Source organism: Engystomops pustulosus, chromosome 2, assembly GCF_040894005.1.
Source record: "Engystomops pustulosus chromosome 2, aEngPut4.maternal, whole genome shotgun sequence".
Taxonomy (NCBI): domain Eukaryota; kingdom Metazoa; phylum Chordata; class Amphibia; order Anura; family Leptodactylidae; genus Engystomops; species Engystomops pustulosus.
This window is the reverse complement of record NC_092412.1, coordinates 19,526,845-19,541,516: the sequence shown is the minus strand read 5'-3', so window position 1 is coordinate 19,541,516 and position 14,672 is coordinate 19,526,845. Positions and strand designations below refer to the sequence as shown.

Here is a 14,672-nt window from a genome sequence, read left to right as displayed (position 1 = left end):
GTATTATAGTAGTTATATTCTTGTACATAGGGGGCAGTATTATAGTAGTTATATTCCCGTACATAGGAAACAGTATTTTAGTAGTTACAGTACAGGAGTACAGTACAGGAGTAACAGCCATAGCGGCTATTATGGGGCCAGCAGTGTCAGGGGGCCCGTCTCTTATCCAAATTGTTTTTCTGATCCCCTGGAATGAGAAGAGCTGCAGTGCAAGTAAGATAAAAGCTGGGGAGATCTAGAGAAAATGGGGCACATTTACTTACAGGATCACTGGAGTTCACAGAAAGTCCATTGTCCGTGTATAATGCGATGTGCCGGGATTCACTAAGATCGTGTGCCCGATAACCTGCATGTGTCGCTTCCCCGCTCAGGTGCGCTGGAGTTCACCTTCCTCTTCCTGGTGCATGTAAGTGCATTGTCTTGTGACACAATTTGAATGTTAAATCCCGCGCTCAGTCGGATCATCTGACGTCCACGCTCCTAAACTTTGTCGCAGGAAAGTCGGCGCCCCTGCGCCGCCAAAAGGATCACGTGCGCCACAATCCCAGCGCACACACTTATTAAATACCTGTCCAAGCCGTGTAATCCCCAAATAATATTTGTACAGCCCAGGGCATATGGTACACATTAAGGTACAGTGTGTCTTTGCCTCCTTCAGCCTTTCTATGCTCTCACCATGCTGCCCTCTGCATACATATTCTCTCTATCATTGCTCCAGGACGTCGTTATGGTGTCACCCACTGTGTCTCTCCTCTCATAGTCCGTCCTCACTGACAGAGACAGAAAGAAGGGAGGAGGAGGAGGGAGCAAGGTGAGTCATAATCTCCTGCTACATCTCCTCCCATTCAGCAGAGCTCAGAGATGTAAACAAAGAAGCTTGGAGGGTCTGCACACAGTACAGAAGTAGTGCTGAATCACTTGATGAATATTTAGGGATTATCCAGAAGGGCAACTTATGTAAAAGAATAGCCAACTCCTTTAAGGGGGCCCCATTCAGAAGTCTCCTATTGGGCCCCAGTCTTTCGTAGTTACGACTCTGGCACAATTCCAGGCCTTACATTCCCACCTTACACCACCTACAGCCTGCACCATGAGCTATAGCGCAGTTCTACACCCGGCCAGACCTGTGGGGTTGCGGAATATTGGAACTGGAATATTTGGAACTGGAATATCTCCGGTAGAAGATATTAGAATGAGTCTCGGCATTTGGAGACCCCGGTTGATGATATTCTGTGAATCTGCCATGAATATTTCAGATGCTTTACCCCTTCAATATAATAAATATTAGGCAGGTTCCCCCCGGCGTCTCCTGATACATAATATCCGATTCCTGGCTTATTCCTTCTCTGTTTTTTTAATGCATGGCCAGAAGCATTAACCCAGATGCAGAGGCCTGACACAATGTAACGCTGCTGGCGGAGAGCGCGCTATAAATAGGACGGCAGAGGCGCGGCGAGAGCGATCATCTGCCTCAGGCTGCTCTGGTCTTAAATATGGATGACCTGGTTTAATCATTAGGATTTTGGCTGCGCTCCTCCTGTTATAACCACAAACAACAGCGTCTATTAAGGTATCATGCTATCAGCCGGCCGGATAAGTGCCGGGAGGGACCGGGAAGGAAGAAGAGACAATGCAGGACTGGAAATAGACACAGAGCAGCAGAGGTCCTGCAGAGCATCTCACCAGCCCCAGTAACAAATCCTACAATCATCCCCTATAATAATCCATCTCACCACTAGCACTGACAGTCTGATACCAAGAGAGTCACTTACATTGCCCAATAATAGTGTCATCTATAGTGCCCCATAATAGTCATCTACAGTGCCCTATAATAGTCATCTATAGTGCCCCATAATAGTCATGTATAGTGCCCTATAATAGTCATCTATAGTGCCCCATAATAGTCATGTATAGTGCCCCCATAATAATCATCTATAGTGCCCCCATAATAGTCATCTACAGTGCCCTATAATAGTCATCTACAGTGCCCTATAATAGTCATCTATAGTGCCCCCATAATAGTCATCTACAGTGCCCTATAATAGTCATCTATAGTGCCCCATAATAGTAATCTACAGTGCCCTATAATAGTCATCTATAGTGCCCCATAATAGTCATGTATAGTGCCCCCATAATAGTCATCTATAGTGCCCCATAATAGTCATGTATAGTGCCCCCATAATAGTCATCTATAGTGCCCCTATAAGAGTCATCTATAGTGCCCCCATAATAGTCATCTACAGTGCCCTATAATAGTCATCTATAGTGCCCCATAATAGTCATGTATAGTGCCCCCATAATAGTCATCTATAGTGCCCCTATAAGAGTCATCTATAGTGCCCCATAATAGTCATCTACAGTGCCCTATAATAGTCATCTATAGTGCCCCCATAATAGTCATGTATAGTGCCCCCATAATAGTCATCTACAGTGCCCTATAATAGTCATCTATAGTGCCCCATAATAGTCATGTATAGTGCCCCCATAATAGTCATCTATAGTGCCCCTATAAGAGTCATCTATAGTGCCCCCATAATAGTCATCTACAGTGCCCTATAATAGTCATCTATAGTGCCCCATAATAGTCATGTATAGTGCCCCCATAATAGTCATCTATAGTGCCCCTATAAGAGTCATCTATAGTGCCCCATAATAGTCATCTACAGTGCCCTATAATAGTCATCTATAGTGCCCCCATAATAGTCATGTATAGTGCCCCCATAATAGTCATCTACAGTGCCCTATAATAGTCATCTATAGTGCCCCATAATAGTCATGTATAGTGCCCCCATAATAGTCATCTATAGTGCCCCTATAAGAGTCATCTATAGTGCCCCATAATAGTCATCTACAGTGCCCTATAATAGTCATCTATAGTGCCCCATAATAGTCATGTATAGTGCCCCCATAATAGTCATCTATAGTGCCCCTATAAGAGTCATCTATAGTGCCCCCATAATAGTCATCTACAGTCCCCTATAATAGTCATCTATAGTGCCCCATAATAGTCATGTATAGTGCCCCCATAATAGTCATCTATAGTGCCCCTATAAGAGTCATCTATAGTGCCCCATAATAGTCATCTACAGTGCCCTATAATAGTCATCTATAGTGCCCCCATAATAGTCATGTATAGTGCCCCCATAATAGTAATCTACAGTGCCCTATAATAGTCATCTACAGTGCCCTATAATAGTCATCTATAGTGCCCCATAATAGTCATGTATAGTGCCCCCATAATAGTCATCTACAGTGCCCTATAATAGTCATCTACAGTGCCCTATAATAGTCATCTATAGTGCCCCCATAATAGTCATCTATAGTGCCCCCATAATAGTCATCTATAGTGCCCCATAATAGTCATCTACAGTGCCCCATAATAGTCATCTACAGTGCCCCCATAATAGTCATCTATAGTGCCCCATAATAGTCATCTATAGTGCCCCCATAATAGTCATCTATAGTGCCCCATAACAGTCATCGATTGTGCCCCATAATAGTCATCTGTAGTGCCCCCATAATAGTCATCTATAGTGCTACCATAATAGTCATGTATAGTGCCCCATCATAAAGTCACCTATAGCACCCCATAATCGAATCACATATAGGGGGTCATTTACTAAGGGCCCGATTCGCGTTTTCCCGACGTGTTACCCGAATATTTCCGATTTGCGCCGCTTGTACATGAATTGCCCCGGGTTTTTGGCGCACGCGATCGGATTGTGGCACATCGGGGCCGGTATGCGCGCGACAGAAATCGGGGGGGCGTGGCCGAACGAAAACCCGACGTATTCGGAAAAACCGCCGCATTTAAAAACCGAAATGTGTCGCTTGGGAAGCGCTCACCTTCACCTGCTATGGGATGGTGCATTCCGGGGCGTTAAGATTATTTTCAGCGCAGCAGCGCCACCTGGTGGACGGCGGAGGAACTACCTTCTTAAATCCCAGCCGGACCCGAATCCTGTGCAGAGAACGCGCCGCTGGATCGCGAATGGGCCGGGTAAGTAAATCTGCCCCATAGTGTCCCCATAATAAAGTCATCTATAGTGCCCTCATAACAGAGTCATCTATACTGCCTCCATAATAGAGTCAACTATAGTGCCCCCATAATAGAGTCATGTATAGTGCTCCTATAATAGTCATCTATAGTGTCTCCATAACAGTCATCTATAGTGCCCCTATAATAAAGTCATCTATAGTGCCCCCATATTAAAGTCCTCTACAGCGCCCTCATGATAGTAATCTATAGTGCCCCCATAATAGTCATCTATAGAGCCCCGATAACTCCCAGATAACCCAGATAACTCCCATAAAATGACATCCATAGTGCCCCAATTGCAATGACATAGTTCCCCCATTACTGTAGACAGCCAGACAGTGCCCCCATAACAACCATGGGGCTCCTATATAAGCCAGACAGTGCCCCCATAACAACCATGGGGCTCCTATATAAGCCAGACAGTGCCCCCATAACAACCAAGGGGCTCCTATACAAGCCAGACAGTGCCCTCATAACAACCATGTGGCTCCTATATAAGCCAGACAGTGCCCCCATAACAACCAAGGGGCTCCTATACAAGCCAGACAGTGCCCCCATAACAACCATGGGGCTCCTATATAAGCCAGACAGTGCCCCCATAACAACCAAGGGGCTCCTATACAAGCCAGACAGTGCCCCCATAACAACCATGTGGCTCCTATACCAGCCAGACAGTGCCCCCATAACAACCATGTGGCTCCTATACCAGCCAGACAGTGCCCCCATAACAACCATGGGGCTCCTATACCAGCCAGACAGTGCCCCCATAACAACCATGGGGCTCCTATACCAGCCACACAGTGCCCCCATAACAGTGGCATCCATAGTGCCGCACCAGCACTGTCTGTAGCATTCATCCTGAATCTGATGCCTCCTGTACGACCTTCCTTGGCCTCGGGTGACCTCTGTATCAGTATCACTTTCCAGGATCAATATGAGAAGATGAGATCCAAGGTCTGAGATCTTTAATCACAGCAGAAAGTTGCTTTTTCTGCGGAGTTCCTCCCGCCTGGGCGACGGAGCGGATGAGCAATCGCAGGAGATTATATGACACCTAATAACATCGCCGTGACCCCGGGCGCGATCCTGAACAATGACCTTTGTATTCAGGAATTATCCGTTAATAATTTAGTGGCTCCTGGCAGGAAGTGAGAGCGAGGTCGTCTTATACCCTCCGAGATTGGCATCGCCCGGTGTGAATGCACAATGGCGTGAGAGGTGCCAGGTGTCTCGGATATTAGTGACAGCCCTTTGTATGTGGATCCTGAGAACGGCCCGAAATGAGGGCAACCCCCTATCTGGTTATTAGTCATTATCCATACAATACTGATACTTTGTATCCTTCACAGGAGTCTGTGACCACCATGTGGCACCTGGCAGCGCCCAGAGAGAACCAGGCAGCACCTGTATTCATATACACAGCTTCTCCTCACACTGCTGTGCTCTGTGCTCTCCGCAGACAGCGTTAGGTATTCTCCCTGGAGAGATGTGTAATCAGACCTTTGTGTATGTTGTTAGAAGCAGCAGAAGTCTGATATATGGATTTATATTTTAAAATTGTTTGGGGGGTTTGTCCTCACACTGCTGTGCTCTTTATACCAGTGTTAGGTATTGTCCATGGAGAGACATGTAAACAGACCTTAGTAGCAGCAGAATTGTTATATATGGATTTATATTCCAGGTTTGTACTCGGGTTCATCCTCACACTGCTGTGCTCTGTACTCTCTGCATTGATCATGTCTGAGCCCCTCCCCTCTGCTCTAAGAGCTTTAGCAGGCTTCTGTTGGAACACTACAGCAGTCACCAGCTGCTAAGGTGTACCTGTAGGACTAAGAGCTGCTCCCCTCTGCTCTGAGAAAAAGCTGCAGGTTAAATACAGCCCTCACTGTGTATGTAGTGCTGTGCATTTGCTCAGTGCAGAGAACTAAGAACACAGCAGTGTGAGGACACATGCCCAGTATACTTGGAGAAGCTTTAATCCTGGAATATAAATTCATAAGGTATGGCTACACATCTCTCCATAGAGAATACCTAACACTGGCTGCAGAGAGCACAGAGCACAGCAGTGTGAGGACACCTCCCAGTGCACTTGGAGAAGCTACAATCCTGGAATATAAATCTAAATCCATACATCACAGTCCTGCTGCTTCTAACATACACAGAGGTCTGATCACACATCTCTACAGATATATTACCTAACAGTGGCTGCAAAGAGCACATAGCACAGCAGTGTCAGGCCAACCCTCATTACAATCCAGTAATATAAATCCATATATCGCAGTCCTGCTGCTACTAACAACATACAAAAAGGTATGATTACACCTATCTGCAGGGACAATACCCAACACTGGCTACAGAGAGCACAAAGCACAGCAGTGTGAGGACACACCCTCAGTGCACAATCCAGAATTATAAATCCAGCTTTCTAACAACATAAACAGAGGTATGATTACACATCTCTCCAGGGATATTACCTGACAGTGGCTGCAGAGAGCACAGCAGTGTGAGGGCACCCTCCCAGTACAATCCAGGATTATAAATCCATATATCACATTCCTGCTGTCACTAGCAACATACACAAAGATCTGATTACACATCTTTCCAGGGACCATAACTACCACTAGCAGCAAAGAGCACAGAGCGCAGCAGTGTGAGGATACCCTCCCTGTACAATCCAGGAAAATAAATCTATATATCACAGTCCTGCTGCTACTAACACCATACACAAAGGCAGTCTGCATGTCACAACTGCTGATGGCTTATTATTTGTGCCCTCTTAGTGCCATACATTGTCCATGGTGCCATATTGTACTCACAGAGGGTGCATGTAGTGCCCTGTAGGTTATGAGCAGTGATCCCCCCTATGAAGCACAGATACCTTGAGGCAGCCTGCGGGTCCTGTGGTCACAGCGTCTTATTCTCACAGCTGGATCTGGCACTGGGCTGAAGATGTCAGTAATAATGATATCAGCTCCATGCTGCAAGCACAGCTAAAAGTGATCCGAGGAGGGGGAGCCGCTACATACAGGCTGCCTGGGAGTAACAGATAGGGATGAGGAGGGTGTTACATGGGACCAGCCAAGTCCTGAAATTACATGGGCGCGGCCCTAACTGATGCCACATATATACCAGCCACATTGATGTAAAATACTGTATATACAGTACATGGCATCATGAATATTGTGTGCAATGAATGTCCATATATGCAGTCACCAGCTAATACCTCCATATAGTGTCCCAATGATATCACCATCTAATCCCGAAATAATACACACAATAAGGTCAGCCTGTGCCATGCAGTGCTTAAAAAATACCTCCACAATAAGCCCAAGAAATAGCATCATATAGTGCCTAAATAATACCAAGATACAGTAAGTAAAGAGAACCTGTCAGAAGATCTTACTACCATCCCCGTCGTGTAGGGAATACAATGTACTTTCTAGAATTCCCTCTGAAATCTATGAAAAAAACCTCCTATAATGTCGCTTAACAGTGAGCAGAGAAGAGTCATATTTTACCTGAGATGAGTCAAGTTTAGAGGCTCACTTCAGATGCCCCTGTCTTATGTTTAATAGTAGCTAGAATAATGGTTCTAGTATCTAATTAAAGAGGAGAATTTTTCATCAGGTTTTCGGTTCTGTGAGCTCCAGGACGGTAGATATGGACAGGTACAATCTTAGTTGGGAATGTGAGCAGCAAGTAAACCTACAAAGCCTTTTAGTTTAGTTGCCTGTATCTCTTGTTCTGTAGATGATGTGATTTGAACAATTAGATTATTGTCTTTAACCTGATACCAGAATCATGATATCCATTCTTTGGTTCTGTAGCACCTAGAAACGCCCTGTCGATGTCATTTTAAAGATAAGAATCTCATCTTTCAAATCACATGCTAGTGGTTCTGTAAGCTACAGAGCTGGAAAAAAAGTAAGTTAAAGAAATAGGTGGGGATCTGATCTTTATCTGTAGCTCACATTTCCCACTATGTATTTACCATCCTGTATCTTCAGTTCTGTAGCTCACAGAACCACAACGCTATGTTGTCTGAAAGAGAACCTACCACCACGAATCTACCTATAAAGGTAGATCGGGTGGTAGGTGGATGTAAGGGACGTGAGGATAGCTCTTTTTAGAGCTAATCCTCACGTCCCCGCTAACTTTTGGTAAACTTTATTGACCTAATATGTAAATTTTGTTATGCGGCTACTGGGGCGTGGAGTAGCCGGCACGAGGCTACACAGTGCGACTACTCCACGCCCCAGTAGCCACGTTACTCCTCCTACCCTGTTGCATGCGCATGCGCAGAACGCCATCATGACGGATGAGGGCGCGCAGCTACGAGGAGTTGCGCGCCGCACGCAACAGGGTAGGAGGAGTAACGTGGCTACTGGGGCGTGGAGTAGCCGCGCTGTGTAGCCTCGTGCCGGCTACTCCACGCCCCAGTAGCCGCATAACAACATTTACATATTAGGTCAATAAAGTTTCCCAAAAGTTAGCGGGGACGTGAGGATTATCTCTAAAAAGAGCTATCCTCACGTCCCTTACATCCACCTACCACCCGATCTACCTTTATAGGTAGATTCGTGGTGGTAGGTTCCCTTTAAAGAGGAGATCTTTCTTACCTTTAACATAACACCAGAAGTATGTTACCAGCTGCTATAGAAATGAAGATAGAGGTGTCTAAAATGACTCTCCCCCAGCAGCCTTTAAACTTGACTCACCTCAGGCAAAAACTGACTCTTCTCTGCCCATTGTCACATAAATTTGTAGGAGCATTTTTATATTGTGTGTCCAAATAACATGAAAAATTGGGTTCAAATAATACCCCTGATAATAACATATATTGTCCAGGAGAAGCAATAAAGAATACACATTTATAAAGAAGGGTCTCCACCTGACCCCCAGAGACCCTCTCAGTAATTTGTCTGAGTCTCTTAATTGCCTCTTTGTCTCCTGCAGAAGCCATCACCGATGTGCAGCAGGTAGCCGAGCAGCTGTCCTCACATGCATCACATCTGCAGGGTGACTCCGCAGGGAAGACGCAGCACCTGCTGTAAGCAACAGCGCTCCATCAAGTGTCATCCGCCTCATATACAGCGGTGGTGAGATGTGCTGCGGGAGGGGGTGGAGAGGGTGATAGACTTAGAAGAGTGATGACTTATTATAGAGATGACTTATAATAGAGATGACTTATAGAGATGACTCTATAGTACAGCTTCTCCATGTGCACTGGGGCCATTTCCTCACACTGCTGTGCTCTCTGCCCTGTACTGTTCACCAGCCCTTTTCCTTCTGTTCTGATTGGCTGCTGTAATATCCACCAGAAATCTACTACAGCTTTTTCTCAGAAAATAGAGTAGGGACTATTTAGCAGTTAAAAGTAGAGAGCTAAGAGCAAGTGTGAGACCACTTGGAGTAGCTACAATCCTGGAATATGAATCCATATTTAACAGTTCTGCTGCTACTAACAACCTACACAAAGGAATGATTACACGTATCTCTAAAGACAATACCTATTACTGACTGTGGAAAGCACAGAGTTCAGCTATGTGAGGACATGTCCCCAGCACAATTATGGAATTTGAATCCATATTTAACAGTTCTGCTGCTACTAACAACTTACACAAAGGAAGAATTGAACATCTCTCCAAAGACAATACCTAGTACTGACTGACTGAAAACACAGAATACAACTGTGTGAGGACATGTTCCCAGCACAATCCTGGAATGTGAATCCATATTTCACAGTCCTGCTGCTACTTAAAACTTATACAAAGTTATAATACGCAGCTCAGGGAGAATACCTAATAATATTGACGTGATATTGTCGTGTGTGGTTCAACTGTCTGACAAAATCACATGATTAATCTATTTTTGGGATGAATCTCAGGAGCTTAGGGCCTGCTATGTTATCACTGAGTCCAGTGTATGATCAGTCTGCAGTAACCTGCTGAGCTCCCCCTAGTGGTGACTGCAGGCAGACACTATGGGGCACATTTACTTACCCGGCCCATTCGCGATCCAGCGGCGCGTTCTCTGCACAGGATTCGGGTCCGGCTGGGATTTAAGATGGTAGTTCCTCCGCCGTCCACCAGGTGGCGCTGCAGCGCCGAAAATAATCTTAACGCCCCGGAATGCACCATCCCATAGAAGGTGAAGGTGAGCGCTCCCCAAGCGACACATTTTCGGTTTTTAAATGCGGCGGTTTTTCCGAATACGTCGGGTTTTCGTTCGGCCACGCCCCCCCGATTTCTGTCGCGCGCATGCCGGCCCCGATGCGCCACAATCCGATCGCGTGCGCCAAAAACCCGGGGCAATTCATGTACAAGTGGCGCAAATCGGAAATATTCGGGTAACACGTCGGGAAAACGCGAATCGGGCCCTTAGTAAATGACCCCCTATGTGATCACCCCTGACTATTAATGTTATCCTAAGGAGCTGTGACTGCACAGATGCCTTTAAGGATTGCATACTCCACCCGCTCTCCTTCTCACTGGTCATGGAAGAAATCTCAGAGCTGATAATTCAAGTATCAATTGTAGCAGTGATGGGGTTAATTCTAAGAATGACTGAATGAAGTGGTGGCCTTTATGTATCCCATTCACTAGAGGGGGGCGCCCCGCCGGGCAGGAATCCCTTTACTCTGCAGCCAGGGCCTCCTATGGACTCATTACACAGTAAAGCTCCTTTCTTCTACTTAACATTTGAGAAAGGCCGATAAATACACCGGCTCCTCCGACCCCGCAGAGATCAATGGTGACCGGCCGGCGTCTGTTTACTGCTGAATAATGTACAACATATAAGGGGGGCACCCGGACCCCATCTGTGTCATCCAGCAACACCGCAAAGGAAAACTATGCTCATACAAGAAAATCCCAGAGTAGTCACTCTACATTGTAGTCCCCCTTCACCCCCTTGTAATCAGTGGTACAGGCCGTTCTCTACATTGTAGTCCCCCTTCACCCCCTTGTAATCAGTGGTACAGGCCGTTCTCTACATTGTAGTCCCCCTTCACCCCCTTGTAATCAGTGGTACAGGCCGTTCTCTACATTGTAGTCCCCCTTCACCCCCTTGTAATCAGTGGTACAGACCGTTCTCTACATTGTAGACCCCCTTCACCCCCTGTAATCAGTGGTACAGGTCGCTCTCTACATTGTAGACCCCCTTCACCCCCTGTAGTCAGTGATACCGGCCGCTCTCTACATTGTAGACCCCCTTCACCCCCTTGTAATCAGTGGTACAGGCCGTTCTCTACATTGTAGACCCCCTTCACCCCCTGTAATCAGTGGTACAGGCCGCTCTCTACATTGTAGACCCCCTTCACCCCCTGTAGTCAGTGGTACAGGCCGCTCTCTACATTGTAGACCCTCTACACCCCCTGTAGTCGGTGGTACAGGCCGCTCTCTACATTGTAGACCCCATACACCCCCTGTAATCAGTAGTACAGGCCACTCTCTACATTGTAGATCCTCTACACCCCCTGTAGTCAGTGGTACAGGCCGCTCTCTACATTGTAGACCCTCTACACCCCCTGTAGTCAGTGGTACAGGCCGCTCTCTACATTGTAGACCCCCTTCACCCCCTGTAGTCGGTGGTACAGGCCGCTCTCTACATTGTAGACCCCATACACCCCCTGTAATCAGTAGTACAGGCCACTCTCTACATTGTAGATCCTCTACACCCCCTGTAGTCAGTGGTACAGGCCGCTCTCTACATTGTAGACCCTCTACACCCCCTGTAGTCAGTGGTACAGGCCGCTCTCTACATTGTAGACCCTCTACACCCCCTGTAGTCAGTGGTACAGGCCGCTCTCTACATTGTAGACCCCCTACACCCCCTGTAATCAGTGGTACAGGCCACTCTCTACATTGTAGACCATCTACACCCCCTGTAATCAGTGGTACAGGCCGCTCTCTACATTGTAGACCCCCTGTAATCAGTGGTACAGGCCGCTCTCTACATTGTAGACACTCTACACCCCCTGTAATCAGTGGTACAGGCCGCTCTCTACATTGTAGACCCCCTGTAATCAGTGGTACAGGCCGCTCTCTACATTGTAGACCCTCTACACCCCCTGTAATCAGTGGTGCAGGCCGCTCTCTACATTGTAGACCCTCTACACCCCCTGTAGTCAGTGGTACAGGCCGCTCTCTACATTGTAGACCCCCTACACCCCCTGTAATCAGTGGTACAGGCCACTCTCTACATTGTAGACCATCTACACCCCCTGTAATCAGTGGTACAGGCCGCTCTCTACATTGTAGACCCCCTGTAATCAGTGGTACAGGCCGCTCTCTACATTGTAGACCCTCTACACCCCCTGTAATCAGTGGTACAGGCCGCTCTCTACATTGTAGACCCCCTGTAATCAGTGGTACAGGCCGCTCTCTACATTGTAGACCCTCTACACCCCCTGTAATCAGTGGTGCAGGCCGCTCTCTACATTGTAGACCCCCTGTAGTCAGTGGTACAGGCCGCTCTCTACATTGTAGACCCTCTACACCCCCTGTAGTCTACTGCAGGTGCAATGTTACTATATTGCCTACTTTGGGGGTACTATTATTTTATTGGTTCATGCGGTGATATAATAGTGATTTTCAGGGAGCAAGTGAACAGTAATACGTTTCTGATAAGAAGGTGGAAGAGATGAAGGCAGTTTTTGTGTTGCTAAATCTGCATAGACAAGTTATAGGTGGAAGGAGCTGACATGGCGGCAAGGCAGAAGAAGGAAATGAAAGAAACTTCTCCGATCAAAGACGTCTTTGAGTAATTAGATTTACAGTAAGTTCTGTAATTACACATGAGCTCACAAATCACCAGCACCTCCCCTGTGCTGTGTTATCTTCTTGTATCAGGGCGACTTACTGTACATTAGATTTATCATCCAGCATCAAACATGCTGATAAATCAGGTGCAGGATGATGCTGTCTCTGTAGCTTTGCTTGGCTCTGGTCTTTTATCCATACACTAAGTATGATTCCAGTTCTCTATCCATGTAGTAATGTTGGCTCTGGTAACATATGTTTTAGACTTGGTTCTGGTAACATATCTATGTACTTAGCTTGGTTCCAGTGCTGTATCTATGTAGTGATATTGGCTCTGGTAAGATTTTTATGTAGAAGACTTGGTTCTGGTAACATATCTAGGTACTTAGCTTGGTTCCAGTGCTGTATCTATGTAGTGATATTGGCTCTGGTAAGATTTTTATGTAGAAGACTTGGTTCTGGTTACATATCTATGTACTTAGCTTGGTTCCAGTGCTGTATCTATGTAGTGATATTGGCTCTGGTAAGATTTATATGTAGAAGACTTGGTTCTGGTTACATATCTATGTACTAAGCTTGGTTCCAGTACTGTATCTATGTAGTGATATTGGCTCTCGTAAGATTTTTATGTAGAAGACTTGGTTCTGGTAACATATCTAGGTACTTAGCTTGGTTCCAGTGCTGTATCTATGTAGTAAGAAAAATTGGTTTTGGCATTGTCCCCATTTATGACTTAGGTTACACCTCCGCTAGTGGTTTCCTACTCCGTTACCCAGAAGCTCTTCAGGTTCCCATCTGTTCCCACTGACTTACATGTATACAAGACTCCCATCCGTTCCACATCTGTTATTTGTGATAGCGAACATAGCGCTGCCGCCTGCGCCATTATAAATAACCAAAAATGTTAGTGTGAACTTGGCCGAATACGTTTAGTTATGTTATAGTTTCTGTGCAACAAGTTTTGTTATGTTAACAAATATCATTCCAGCCCAGCGCCCATCATTGCCTTACACAATAAGATGGGAAACTAATGTGCGCTGGAGGGTCCCCGCGAGTCAGGGGGTCCGAAATTTACTTACTTCAAACATCTTACACCTTGTTGCTTAATGTATACTAAATACTGATAATGTACATCTTTACCAAAATCACACACCTCACCTGTCATAAAAAAATGACAAAAAATACAATTCTGAATTACACAGAATGTGCAAAGAGGGCGATCGCTGACAGCAGATGTGATATGAGCAGGTGCTGCCCCCTAGTGTTAGGCTGTGCAGGCAATGTTTCGGCTTGACTTGAGGAACGCCGTAATTTCACTACTTCTGTACTGTACTTTGTGTTATCCATATATCTATTATCTATCATCTATTTATCTATTGCATATGCAACATCCACCTGCCAGGGTCTGACCTTAGGGGCGGGGTGGGGGGCAGATAATGTCGTGTCATGGATGGCTTCCTCCAGATGAACAGTCCTCTTCTAAGCCGGGATGGACCAATGAGAGGAAGCAAGAAGATTGGGGAGGCTGCAATCTAGTGGAGAGTTCTCCCTGCAGCACCCCCACCGAACCTATAGTGTAGGATCCAAGAGTAGATGGTGAAAAGGAGGCCAGTGATGTTAGTGGCAGCCTGGGATCACACGCGGACACAGGGATAATGTACAAACTCACAGTTTATTCAGCAGACAATCCAAACACAGCAGTGGATAACAGGTTGTGGTAGAGGTTCCTTCCTGCAGTCTTCCATGAGGTATTGGTTGGCTGGATCTTAAGTCTGGGTAAAAAAATCATAGCCCTGGGTCTGTAGCTGGGGGCTGTATAGTAGCTTAGGCAGCAATCTGGTGCAGGCTCTGTGGAGTGTAGCACCATGAGC

At 46.2% G+C, this 14,672-nt stretch overlaps 1 protein-coding gene across 1 annotated transcript in view; it reads right to left on the bottom strand.

Moving 5' to 3' along the window:
- The window catches only part of GDPD5 (glycerophosphodiester phosphodiesterase domain containing 5), a 138,065-nt gene extending 131,130 nt beyond the window's left edge, over nt 1–6,935 (bottom strand). Inside the window, exon 1 of the mRNA XM_072133893.1 lies at nt 6,918–6,935. The gene's annotated coding sequence lies outside the window, so the exon portion shown is untranslated. The remainder of the gene's footprint in view (nt 1–6,917) is intronic.
- Nucleotides 6,936–14,672: the final 7,737 nt, after the last annotated feature.